Source organism: Macrobrachium rosenbergii, chromosome 52, assembly GCF_040412425.1.
Source record: "Macrobrachium rosenbergii isolate ZJJX-2024 chromosome 52, ASM4041242v1, whole genome shotgun sequence".
NCBI classification, from domain to species: Eukaryota; Metazoa; Arthropoda; class Malacostraca; order Decapoda; family Palaemonidae; genus Macrobrachium; species Macrobrachium rosenbergii.
The window spans coordinates 13,891,035-13,904,420 of NC_089792.1; positions in this window are offsets into that span (position 1 = coordinate 13,891,035).

Genomic DNA, 13,386 nt, shown 5'->3' on the forward strand with positions numbered 1-13,386 from the left:
AAATTTATGGCGATGGGCTTAGGTGCACTGGAGATCTGGAGAAGCTTTCGAGGGCACTTGGATGATACAAATGACAATTCTGTTCTCAGTGATATTCTGCCAAATTTCTCGTAACTAATGCAGCCAAACCAAAGGCCCTGGTGATGTCATTAGGGTCAACGTTGGGGTTCTCCGTGACTTAAATGTATCAAAGACCATGTATGTGTGCTGGTATGAGGATACTCTTTGTGAAACAGACATCATCGTCTTCAGGGTGCTCCTCATCACCAGCAGCAACTGCAGCAGCTATCTTGCTGTCAGACAAAAGTGGGAAGCCAGGGTCACTACTGTTGTCATCCAACCACTCCTGTATGTCATCCTTGGGAACGTCATTGCCTTCAGTCACAAGCAGTGTATGGAAGCCGTCGACTTTGAACCCCTGAGAGTCCATCATGGCCTCTTCTCTCTTCAGCATATGGTGCAAACCATGGTAGAGGATCTGTATGGTAACATCTTTCAAAGCATCTGTTAAGTTATGGATGAGACTTGAAGACATACGGTACCTTCGAAGATTCTCCAGCCCAAACCCCCCACCCTCACCCCCCATGCATTCAAGTTTTGCTCCTTTATCTCCTTGCCCTCCAACATTACCATCGCCTCCAAGAACTTACTCCGGTATAGCCGTTTCATTGCAACATTAACGCCTATGTCCATTGGCTGAATGAGTACAGTGGGATTAGGAGGCAAATAAATGACCCTAACATGACCATTGTCACCAACCAACTGGGCTACATAGGATGCGCAAGCACATTGTTCCTGAGGAGCAAAGCCTTCACCCAGTGTGTAGCAATGCCAAGGTCCTGTGTCTGATGATGAGCAACCTCCATACAAAAGTGATTATGCAGCCAAATGGTTATGGTCTTGTAGGTGAATCAAGCCTTCACCAAATGATACCAAATCACCGGGATCCGATCCATCAGTCTAAATTTATTTCTGGTGATAGAAATTCATTTCTCGTTATAAGTGGTTTGGATTCTCGTTATAATGTGGTTCGGATTCCACAATAAGCTGTAGGTCCCATTGCTAGGTAACCAATTGGTTCTTAGCCAGGTAAGATAAATCTAGGAGAGCTGTTAATCAGCTCAGTGGTCTGGTTAAACTAAGGTATACTTACTTTTTGGACCCGGCAAATTCATTTCCTTCTCATTAGCCAAAGTTTTATAGTTGGTAAGCAGCATTAGAATAGACCAGTTTTGTCTGCATGGTAGATTTGCCCTAAAATAAGGGCTTATATTCTCATCAACTCTTGCAGCATCTCCTGAAATTCCACTATTCCTTCCCTAGAAGCATCCAAAGCTTCGCCATGAATCTTCTTTTTAGAAATCCCATGTCAAATCTTGAATGGAAACAGCCAACAGTTGGATTCCTTAAAGTCTTCAACCTAATGCAAGCCAGTAAACTTCATAGCTGCAGCCTTCAACTCAGCACCATGTATGGTCACACCAGCAGGCCTTTGCTGACAAGATCATATCAAGGTCGATTGCTCAGTTTCCTCATAACAGCGTTTTCCCATGACCTTGCAGACCTGACTCCAAGACATCTTCTTTGTAGTCAATCACATATTTTTTCATCTTGGCCTGGAATGTTTTGATGTCATGCAAGGTTGACCATGCAAGCCCTTACTCATCCATGATGCGTGACATATATCATCCTGTCTCTGTTCTGCCGATGAACTGTTTCTTTTGAAGGGTCAACACCCACTTTTCCCTCTTAGGACAAGGTGTGGCCATTCACAAAACACACACCACAACACATGGGATTAGCAAGACCCTGCAGCACTGCAACAAAAGCCTGGATCCATACCTAACCTATCCTAGGTCACTGTAAATTCAAATAAATAGGGTTGCAGCCTAACTCACCAACACCTAAGCTAACCTAATCTGTGGTGCTGAGTCCTTACCAGGCTGAGGAGCTTTGCCCTTTCCTGAACCCTTTACCTAAATGAACGTATGGCAACATAAATTGAAATAAATTTGAGGGTTGCTACTTAACCTAACCTAACATAAGGTGCTGGGTCCTTACATGTCCTGGAGATCCCCACTTGATACCCCCTCCAGCATAACCTAGGTCACTAGGTCCTTACCTGATGTGTGATGTCATTTAAAATTTTTTTTTTTCAACTTCCATGAACCTTACTTTAATCACAATTAGAACTTGCAGAAGTATCATTGGGATGTTGGAATAAATCATTATATTTCACTCATTTGTATTTTGCCCCACTGGGAAACCCTGCTTTCCCACTGTGATCTCCCCTGCTTGTAGGATATAAGAGGGGTCTAGTATCTTGAAACACAGGGCTAGCCTATCAAATTGTAACTGTAATGAACATCAGAAATGTTCAAGACATATACAAAAACATGTGAACATATTGTCATCCCTAGAATACAATTATGTTGAATATTCCTCACACGTTCTGTAAATATCTGTAACCAGAATCAGAACTTGTTTAGGTAGGTTATTGGGGAGATGATGGAATACACCTGTGTATTTTCCTCTACCTAAATATTCCTGTTTCCTACTTTGCCCCCCACCATAGTTGTAGGATATCATGGGTTCCAGCATCTTAAAGGTACTAATTAATTTCCAGTAAGTACGATCCCTGGAAATGGTAAATATTAGTGATAAGCAAGCCTCAATAAAGTTAACCATAAAGCAGGCTGAGTAAGATGGTCCAGGGACCTCCCGTCCAAGCATGATTTGGTTTTATAGATTAAGGCTGGCTAGGTTAGAATTTATCACTGTACCATATCAGTGCCACACTTTCTAACAAGGGCTAAGGGATGTCTAGCAACTTGAGCCCTCCTACCAGGTAGGACTTTCATCCTTAGTTAGGTTCGGTTAGGATGCCAATGTAAATAGGCATGTGACAAACCTATGATTGATTTGTGCCCTGTGATGATCTCAGGCCCCATGGGGCTAATGACCATAGGAATTTCTGCATTGTTTGGAACTTCCCTTTAATGACTTTGGCACATATGATTTTTAAAATGATAATTGTGGAATATTGTAACCACTCAAAACTTCGAAAGTTCTGATGGCTACATTCCCTGATGTTTTTAGACTCCTTCACCTTTTAACTTTTTTCCAGTAAGTGACTGGCTGTGTGGAAATGAAAACTTCTTATGGTTAGTTAGCTTTGCTAATTTGCATATTTATTATTGAAAATTAATTAAAGAAAATTTACAGCTATTTGAATAACATTTTCAGTAAGTTTGACCCATGGAAATGCTAAATAATGGAGATGAGTAAGCACCAATTAAGCATTAAGTGTAAAGTAGGGTGGGTGAGATGGTCCAGAGACCTCCTGTCCAGGCATGATTTGGTTGCTTAGTTTAAGGCTGGTTAGGTTAGAATTTATTATTGTATATCATACCAGTACCACGTTTTTCAACAAGGGTTGAGGGATGTCTGTAAACTTAGCACTCTTACCCTAGGTTAGAGTAGGTTGGGTTGCAAAACTGCAAATAGGCCTACAACACCAGTTGTCTAAATGTACTGGAGCTGGTTCTTTTGGTGGTTCAGTTTATGTAGGAACTGGTATCTTAGGTTCGGTTAGGTTAAAGGAGGGGGAGGTTAAGTTGTATTACTACCACATGTTGTTGCTTTTTATCCTATTTTCTCCCCATATTAAACACAAGGACTATCTGTTTATGCAGCTGTTTCTGTTTATTTTTTTATTACAAACCATTCCTGTGGGAGTACACTCATTCTTGATTTTCTCCAGTCCAGAAACTTTGGCTTCCCGCTGCCTGCCTCCTATACCTTTTAAGATGTAGTGGTAGGGGAAATAAAAACCCGAGTTGTTTAAGTTAATATAAGATAAGCCATTGGAAACACTTGGGTCATTTGCTTGGCAAGTAGGTAAGATACTAGCAGCTGTGCTGGGGAACCATACTTCCCTGACCTAGCTTAACCTAAGGTGTAGTGTTTTAACTATCCATAGAGATTCCCTTCCTTATCCTTCCGACCTTAATACTAATATTAGAGCTAGGTTAATATGTAACTGAGTTTTGTGTACAATCCATATGTTTGGACAGTTACTTGAGGGATTAGTAAGAAACAAAATAATATTTGAATTACATAAATATAACTGAATAGATGAGCATGTATGCAATGACTTAAGGTGGCTCCCCACATTACAGTCATCATACTTACCAACTGTCGTTATTTTTGCGTACATCATCATACATACCAACTGTCAACATTTTTGCTTACATCATCATGCATACCAACTGTCATCATTTTTGCCAACGTTATGATCATTTATATCATCATAATTGCCATTTTAAATTATTGTCACCGTCATTTTTATCATTGTTGTTATCACTGTTATCATCATTGGTGATACTGTCATCGTTGTCATTGTCATTATCACCAACATTTATAATTTTCATCAGATTTACCATTATCATCATCATTTAAATTTTCATATTCATTATCCCATTCTTATCATAGTCATCATCATCGTTGACTATAATTTTCATTATTATCACTATCACTGTTGATTAGCATTGCCATTTCATTATCAGCGTGATCATCATAATCATCATTTAAGTTAACTTTATAATCAGAGTTAGTATATTCGGTATCGTTTTCACGGTGACGTATTTATACATCCTAATTTTTTATTCTTTTTATGTATCTTTCACGAAGCTTTCAAATGGTCGTTGCCCTTGCCAAGTTAGGGTAATCCTGTCTTTTTTTTTTTTTTTTTTTTACCAAACGCATCATTGTTATTGCCTTGCCATTATCACCGTTATCACCGTTATCGTAACCATCACCATCATTATTGTCGTAGTTTAGAACTATCATCGTCATCATATCACTTCATCATCATTCCCATTAACATTATAGTCATTGTTATCAATATTGTCATCATCATGGTTATCAATATTGACACTCCAGGAATTATATACCGTCACTATCATTACGGACATCAATATTCCCATTGCAGTATTTATTTTCATATTAATATAACTCGTCATCATCTTCATAGTCATAATGATCATCAGTTATGATGGTCATTGTCTTCACCATTTTTCTATCTTTATCACTAATCCTGTCATTATCACAATTCATCGTCATTCATATTTCCATTATCTTTATCATTTTCGTCATTTTTTCATCATACCATCGTCGTTACATCAGTGTCAGTTTCATATTGCTTTTAATATCATAATAATTGTCATCATCTCTCGGTACCGTCATCATTGTTAGTATATGCATTATTAAGGAAGTATTCCTTAGCAGTAGAAGTATTATCATTATTGTGGTCACATATCATCATATGCTTTAGAGTCCAAGTTTTTTTTTTTTTTTCATTTTACAGTATCTTCAGTTCTTGTTCACTGCACCTCCGAAGTTGTGTCTTTGAAGTAACAGGATGCTGGTTAGTGTTTTGCTTTGTATGGATTTGTGTTAATTTGTGTAAGTTGACGACAGTTTGTCTGTGATACTTAGGTTCAAATTGCAAGGATTGCATTTATGGCCATACAGCTAATTTTAAAGGGAATGATCCTGTAATTCCCACGTTGGAATTAGCGTTTATAGAATATAACATTCTTGAAAGGTTAGAAATGTCATTTTATCGCCGAGTTGATTGAAAAGTACATCTGAATCTGTACTAAGAATCTGTTGTCAGACAATATATAACGTGCCAAAAATGATTTTGCCCAGCGATATGGAAACAGTAGCGACCCAGTCAAGTGTTTGGAGTTTCTCAGCACTAGAGATATGAGTAGAGGCTATGTTACTAATTGTATAAATATGTCGTGACGCATGTGACGAATACGCGAGTTAAACTTGGTGCTTTATTATACCATGCCTCCCAATCCTTCTTTCACGGTCATAGCAATATTTTGCTTATCCCCAGTGAAGGATGATATCATATATCATCGGTAGAGAGAAATAGCTCTCTTGTTCTGTTAGACCATTATAAATCGGCATTTTTTTTTTACTTTATGTAGATTGTTTTTATTTATGTGTCCAAGTACTATAATGAATTTTAATCTATAAGCGTGCATAGATGATTTTACGTTTATACAGAATATTATTTATACAGTATATATATAGACACACACACACACACACACACACACACATATGTATATATATATATATATATATATATATATACACCACATAATATATATATATATATATATATATATATATATATATATATATATATATATATATGAGAGAGAGAGAGAGAGAGAGAGAGAGAGATATGCTATTAGACTTTTCCAGATCTCATAAGACATTCAGTTTCTTCAGGGAAACATGGCTAAAGAAATCTCTTTCTTTTCTCCTGATTTTTCCTTTGATAACGAGGAACATCAGTTTTTATATTCTGTTTTGAGAAGTCATACACTTAATTTTAAAATACTACTTTATTCCTCTTCCATTGCACTATATATTTATATAGAATTTTTTTTTTTTTTAGTCATCCATTCTATGTCCAGTTAATTGGATAGCTGACGTTAGGACTGATGTGGTGCCAGTTACTCAAACCCTTAGAAAGCTAATCTGTGGTAGTTTAGTCCTGCAGTTGCCATGGTACTGTATATTGATATTTTCCCGTTTTCCTTTCCTGTTTCCAGAAAATTTGTTCTTTCCATTTCGTTACTGACCCTTTAGCCCTCTGGCAATTTTTGGATTTGGCCATGAACGAGAACAACCGTGAAAAGCGTCGCTCCCCCTTCTTTTATCATATATTTGTTGACTTTGCTTGCAGTGTTGATGTAATTATCAAGTTGGATCATTTTCTGAATTTATCACGTAGATGGAATTTGAAACGCTTTGTTTTCAGGAGGGTGACTGCATAATAGTGTTAAATTTGTTCAAACGGAAATATAGATTTAGCCCATTCGTTTTGCCCTCCAAATCCGAATACTAACTTGATGTGTTTGACCATAGATACCTCGTGCAATTGCTGTTTTTCATTTAGGCAAGAAAATCGGGTATAATTCTACATGCGATAACAACAGTAAAGTTTTATGGAATTCGTTGGAAAGGGCATTGTCATTTCCTAAGCATATTAAATTATTTATAGAAGAAATTTTGAGGGTTGATGAAAGGAAGCAAATATTTTTTCCAAATTCACATGTATTGGATTAAGATAGAGGCTTGGAGTTATTCTCCGAGATCCACAGTCAGGAGATAATGAATTATTAAAAGGAATTGGAAAAAAGTCTTAGTTTTGAATTGCAGTGGAGTCCTGTCTACATTTTTTTATATAATAATATATATATGCAAGAATTCTTTACTTTTATATATATATATATATATATATATTTAACTTTAATTTGTCATGAATATATCACCCTGTTACGTTACACTCGAGATTTAGTTCTTGTTTCCAGTTGTTAGGGAAAGTGAGAAAAAAGAGTTTTGATTACTAAAGCATAAGCTGTATGACATGTGAATGACCAGCTTTTGGAAAGTTTGTTACGGGCTTCTCTTAGAAATAATAGGTGGATAAATAAAAAAAAAAAAAAAAACTCTACCAAGGATAAGGAAGAGATGTAAGTCGTACAAGTCAGCTATCTTCTTGAAGAAGTATCATGGGAAAATGCAATCTGAATTGTACTTAGTAATTTTCCCATCATCATTATCAGGTATTGCATGCTTGAAAGTGTGTGAAACAATCGATGAACGCCTGTGTAGGCTACGTAGAAAGAAAATGAGAGAATCAATCTTTATACAACTCGCTGAGTTATATAACTGCTATAAGTGAAAGTGAGCGAATTTCAGTACTTAGCGAAAGAGAATGAAATGATGGAGGGAAGATACAGAGTTCGAGAAAGAGACCCGAAGATATAATGTCACTTGTCACGAAGAGCGTTCGTGATGCTTATCTACACATAATCTGCAATTTTGATTCTTTGTGACTCCTTTTCATAAATTAGGTTTACAATGCAACTTGATAACATAAGCTGAAGCAGTATCTCTTGACAATTGTTGAATAATTCACCAAAGAAGCTTAAGTTTTTAGTTTTCTGTAAAAGAAAACTATTGAGATGGCTATTTGTCTGTCCGTCCGCACTTTTTCTGTCCGTCCTCAGATCTTAAAAACTACTGTGGCTAGAAGGCTGCAAATTGGTATGTTGATCACCCACCCTTCAATCATAAAACATACCAGATTGCAGCCCTCTAGCCTCAGTAATTTTTATTTTTTTAATGTTAAAGTTAGCCATAATCGTGAGTCTGGCACCGCTATAGGTGTCGACAGCACAGGCGACACCGGGCCGTGGCTGAGAGTTTCGTGGGCCGCAGCTGAGAGTTTCATTGGCCGTGGCTGAGAGTTTCATACAGTATTATAAGCTGTACAGAATACTTTTCTTCGGTGCGTTTTTTACTTGTTTTGTCTTGTGCCAAACATGTGATTTAAAGCGAGCTAAGTCCAGTCTTATTTTTACCTGTCATGAAAGAGCGTAGCTTGAGGTCCGGACGATTTGATAAGGATGTATGGACGCGTATTTCAAAGTGAATTTAACTTGAGTTGTAATAAATTGAGAGGTGGCATGGTACTTGTGTATCATTTTGTTGCTTACAGAAATATTTTTTTTTATTATATGAAAGCATTAGACTATTATAAATTGGATTTTAAAAACAGATTAGTTCATTTTAATAACGTTTGATGTGGGAGCTAAGGATGTGATTTGCCAGCGCTAAGTCGCCAATATGTGTTTGACATTTATTACTGTAGTAGGTACACACGCTTACTTTCAAAGTCATTATTCGTGGACGTAAGGGAATATAAAACGTGAAATCTGAAACACTGAATCCCAACAAACTGAGCAGCTGACAGTTTTCCTTTAGGGTGCGTCCACACTACTGTAAAACATGTTTAAAACATGTTATAAACGCACGTCGGGAACATATACAGTACATTACAAGCAGGTAGAAAAAGAGTCAGCGATTGTAGGTGGAGAACGAACCTTTGGCCAATATTGGATAATCGTTTGAAGCACTGTTAGGACTATCAGTATAAGTCGTTGAATTTTATTCATTTTGTGGGCGATAAGTGTGCGAAGTCTTGGCTGCGTGTGTCTTTATGACTCTTTGAGGCAGTGTGGACGCAGCTCTTTTTAGATAAAATAGAGCTTTCTCATATGAAACCACTCTGCATTCTTTCAACGTTTAAGGTAATTTGGCTTTAAGAGAAATATTTAGTTTATTCGAATTCCAAAATAGAAAAAATTAGACGCATCTGGAAGAAAGGAAGGTGTGACTTGATGTTCTTGTTTAACCAAGCAATATTAACCATTTATTTCTCCCATTGCCTAACCCATGCAGCCAGATAAAGGCTGAGAAACCGGATGAGCCTTGGAATCCGGATATAGGATTCTCTCTCTCTCTCTCTCTCTCTCTCTCTCTCTCTCTCTCGTTAGGTTGAACTGTTCATAAATCGTGGAAGTCGATATTCTTTTAATGTGCTCTTCCAAATAACACGATATTTAAACCCTCGCAGGAGTTAAAAATCTTAAAAAAAAAAAAAATTTCCCCTTCAAAATATTAATAGTTATAGTCTGTATAATTCAAAGGACGTGAAGTTGAGATCCAGTTTTAAATTTTGATTCTAGACATAATATCTCCAGCTAGGTAGGTGATTATGCAATATCAGTTTGAACATAAAGTCTTGAACATTGAAAGCCTTCTTCGGCTAACTCAGTTTATGTTCCCTGTTCTTGATCGAAGTTGTCCCGCTTTTCAGTTGTCCTGAATGGGAGAAACGTCTTTGTTGAACGACTCTTCCTTCGTCGGAGTGTAGACAAGTCATGGGAATATACCTTGTGGAATTTCTTACTCAGAACCTTAACTGCATAAAAAAAAGCTTAGTCTAGATCCACTGAGAACACCTGGATCACATCTTTATGAGCAATCATTTTTATATGAGCAGTAATTTTTATTGCAAAGTTCAAATGTCACTGTTAATTTTTATTACCATTAAATTTGCAGGAGGAACCAGCTGCGGTCGCTTGACAGGTGAAGTCGTGACGTCAGTCGTTCCAGCTAAGAAGGTAAATGATTTTATTTATTATACGCGTTGATTAATTCTCATTGCTTCTTACTCTTGAAGCTTATTAATGAAGACATAAATGTTAAGTGTATTTTGTGCGTGAGAAAATGGTATTTTATAGTTTCAAACCAGGATCTACGGGGTCGGTTCCTTGTACTTTAGTCATTCTGTTATTTTATTCATATCTGCCTTATAGAATAATTCTCATACCTATAGACTAAGGCATAAAATATAGGCATAAAATATGATATCATATTTCTATTTCATTTTGGAACCATGTTATACATCTTGCCCTTCATAAAATGTTAGCGCCTGTGGATTTTAATGTCAGGCCTTTTATGTTTTATAAAACGTTGTGTTTCTTTGTCATACTGATAAGCGCACAAACAGCATTAAAAGAGATATACATGCCTATTTTTGTACGTGAGCGTCGGAATTTGGTCGACGGAAGTTTATATATTTGTTGATTCATGCTCACTTGTATAAGATTGTTTTCCGTGTGCATGGCTTATTTATTTAATCTTCGTCTGCATACTTCTCTGTCTTTTCTATGTTTATCGCGATTTTCAGATATTCCATTCTTAGAAAGCTTGCATAGCAAGTAATGGTTTTCTGACTTGTTCCATATGAATCTGCTTTTTTTTTTTTTTTATTAATAACAGCGGTATTAATAATAAAGAAATTTGGGGTTGGGGTAATTCGTGAATTACATCTAATATACTTAACCTTCTTTCTTGACGATAACGTTAAACAAAAATGCAGCAGATATAGTTTACTTTTCCATTATCTTTTTAGAAGTGATGACCATCACCCCCCACTTCACGTTTTGCCACCTTGCCATATTCATCTTTTATTTTGACGTTTTCCATTGACGTTTTCCACCAAAAACATCTTCACCCCTTGTCCCTTTCCAAAGCCATGTAAGTAAATCTAAAGCTATGCCAGACATATTTCGCTGTAGGTTAATACTGCCTTTAATATCTTTCGTTATTTGCTAATACTTTGCGGTGTTTCAGTCCAGAGCTCTCTTTACCTTAAAAACACAAAATATCTGAGACAGCCAGAAAGTTAGGTATAATTAAGTAGGCTTTTTTTTTTTTACTTACAGTAAAAAAAAACTTGTTACGTGCCTCAGATCTTTCTTTCAATTCCATTGTTACGTGCCTTAGATCTGTCTTTCAATTCCATTATTACGTGCCTTAGATCTTTCTTTCAATTCCATTGTTACGTGCCTTAGATCTTTTTCAGTTCCATTGCTACGTGCCTCAGATCTTTCTTTCAATTCCAACTGTTACGTATTGATCTTCTGTTTAGGAATTTAGTATCCTTGATCGTTTAGTTTTGATAAATGCAGATCTTTCTTTCAATTACTGTTTCGGTTGTCGTTAACAATGGCCTTTTAGGTAGACCATTGTTAGAACTTATCTTGGTAGAAAAAAACTACCGTCATCACCAAATGTCATTAACTTTGCCTTGAGTGCCTTTTGGTCATTTTCCGCAGCATCAGTATCTCCACAAAAATCTGCTGAGGTGACAAGACGTTGCGGTGCTTTAATGTTGTAAACCTTTCAAACATCCTTTGATTGATATGAACAGTCCTCCTGCTTGAAGACTAAAACGCCAGGTTTTTAACCCATCAGCACTATTGTAGCCTTAATAATCATTGCAATAAAGCTTCCTCAGTTATTTTTCTCAACATGCTGGCGCCATAATTATAAAATGCTTCCCAGCTTGCGGGCTTTTAGAAAGCTGGCAGTTATTTTAATTTAAATAGAAAATTTACAGTAATTAAAATTCTGACGTCGTTTTTTTTTTTTTTAAAACATTTTGCTCTTTCAATGCTAAAAATTGACTCAATTTTTAGATTTATTAAATGAATGTCTTAATGGCTCTTAGGATTGGGAATGTAACATAATCCCAATGTTCTTTTTCAACCTGTTTACGCATAGTGACGTTCACCACTGTACAAACAACACTGCATACCGTTGTTTGATTAACCTTATACCTCCTCCCCTTCCACCCCGCTGTCTGCCCTATAAGAAAAAAAACTTGTCCATCATCACCGAAATGTCATTTAACTCTGTTTATAACCTCGAAAGGCTTTTTGGATAACCTACAAAGCATTCCACAATAAATGCAAACACAAGAAATTGAAGAGACTTTTTGCTTTAATGTTGCGGAATCAAACCAAGGTTGATTGATAACCAATTTAGGTCTTGAAGACCAAGCGCCTGAATCCATCAGGAAAATTCAGCGCCAGTAATGAAGAATATATATATATAAGAACTATATTTATCATATAGAATATATATATATAAAGTAGTGAAATGTTTCCATTCTTGCGGCAAGTACGTACTGTACATATAAAGCTGGCAGTTATTATAAAGAAAAATAGAAATTGTATATAATTAAAATGGCATGACGTCGTTTCTTTTAGTTTGTTAAAACATCATTTTTGATTTCATACGGACACTAGTTTTAATTTAGCCGAAATACGAGACCAATCGTATGTTTAGGATACTGTTATAGATAATCATGAGTGCTTTGATTTTTCGTTTGTATGCATGACCCATACTTATATATACACATGCATACTCTCTATATAGTTATGTTTATATATGTATATATATATATATATATATATATATATATATATATATATATATATATATATATATATATATATATATATATATATATATATATATATATATATATATATATATATATATATATATATATATATATATATATATATATATATATATATATAGATTTAGAGAGAGAGAGAGAGAGAGAGAGAGAGAGAGAGACTGAACCATCTTAAGGAGGAGGTATAAGCAAAAGCTTTGGAATAAAATTTAAAGAGCACAATATTACAGCGTATTGTGTTAGTTTCAATTCCTGCACCTTACCCTCAGAGCCCTAGAATTTTTCTGGCGTTGATGTTGATGACCAAATGTCGCGGGTGGGGGTGGGGGTAGAGGTGCCATTTTGAATGGAGCTGTTACGACTGCGGAAGTGTTTCACTTGGCTGGGTTAATAACATTAATGTCTGAACCTTTGTGTTATGTAGGTATAGTTAAGATTGTGTAGGTTATTATTGTAACAAAGAGGGAAGGATTGAATTTTTAAAGCTTTTTATTCCAGTAGTCTCAGCAGTAGTCTTTGTTTCCTTCATAAAGTTTTATGACGCCTTGTTTGGATAAAAAAGTGAATGTTTAATAGCATCATTCACTCTTTGAAAATTAAACATATGCAATCAATATGCGATGAATTGTCAGCAGACGGTGTTAATGTTTGCAACTGGAGAATTTTATTTA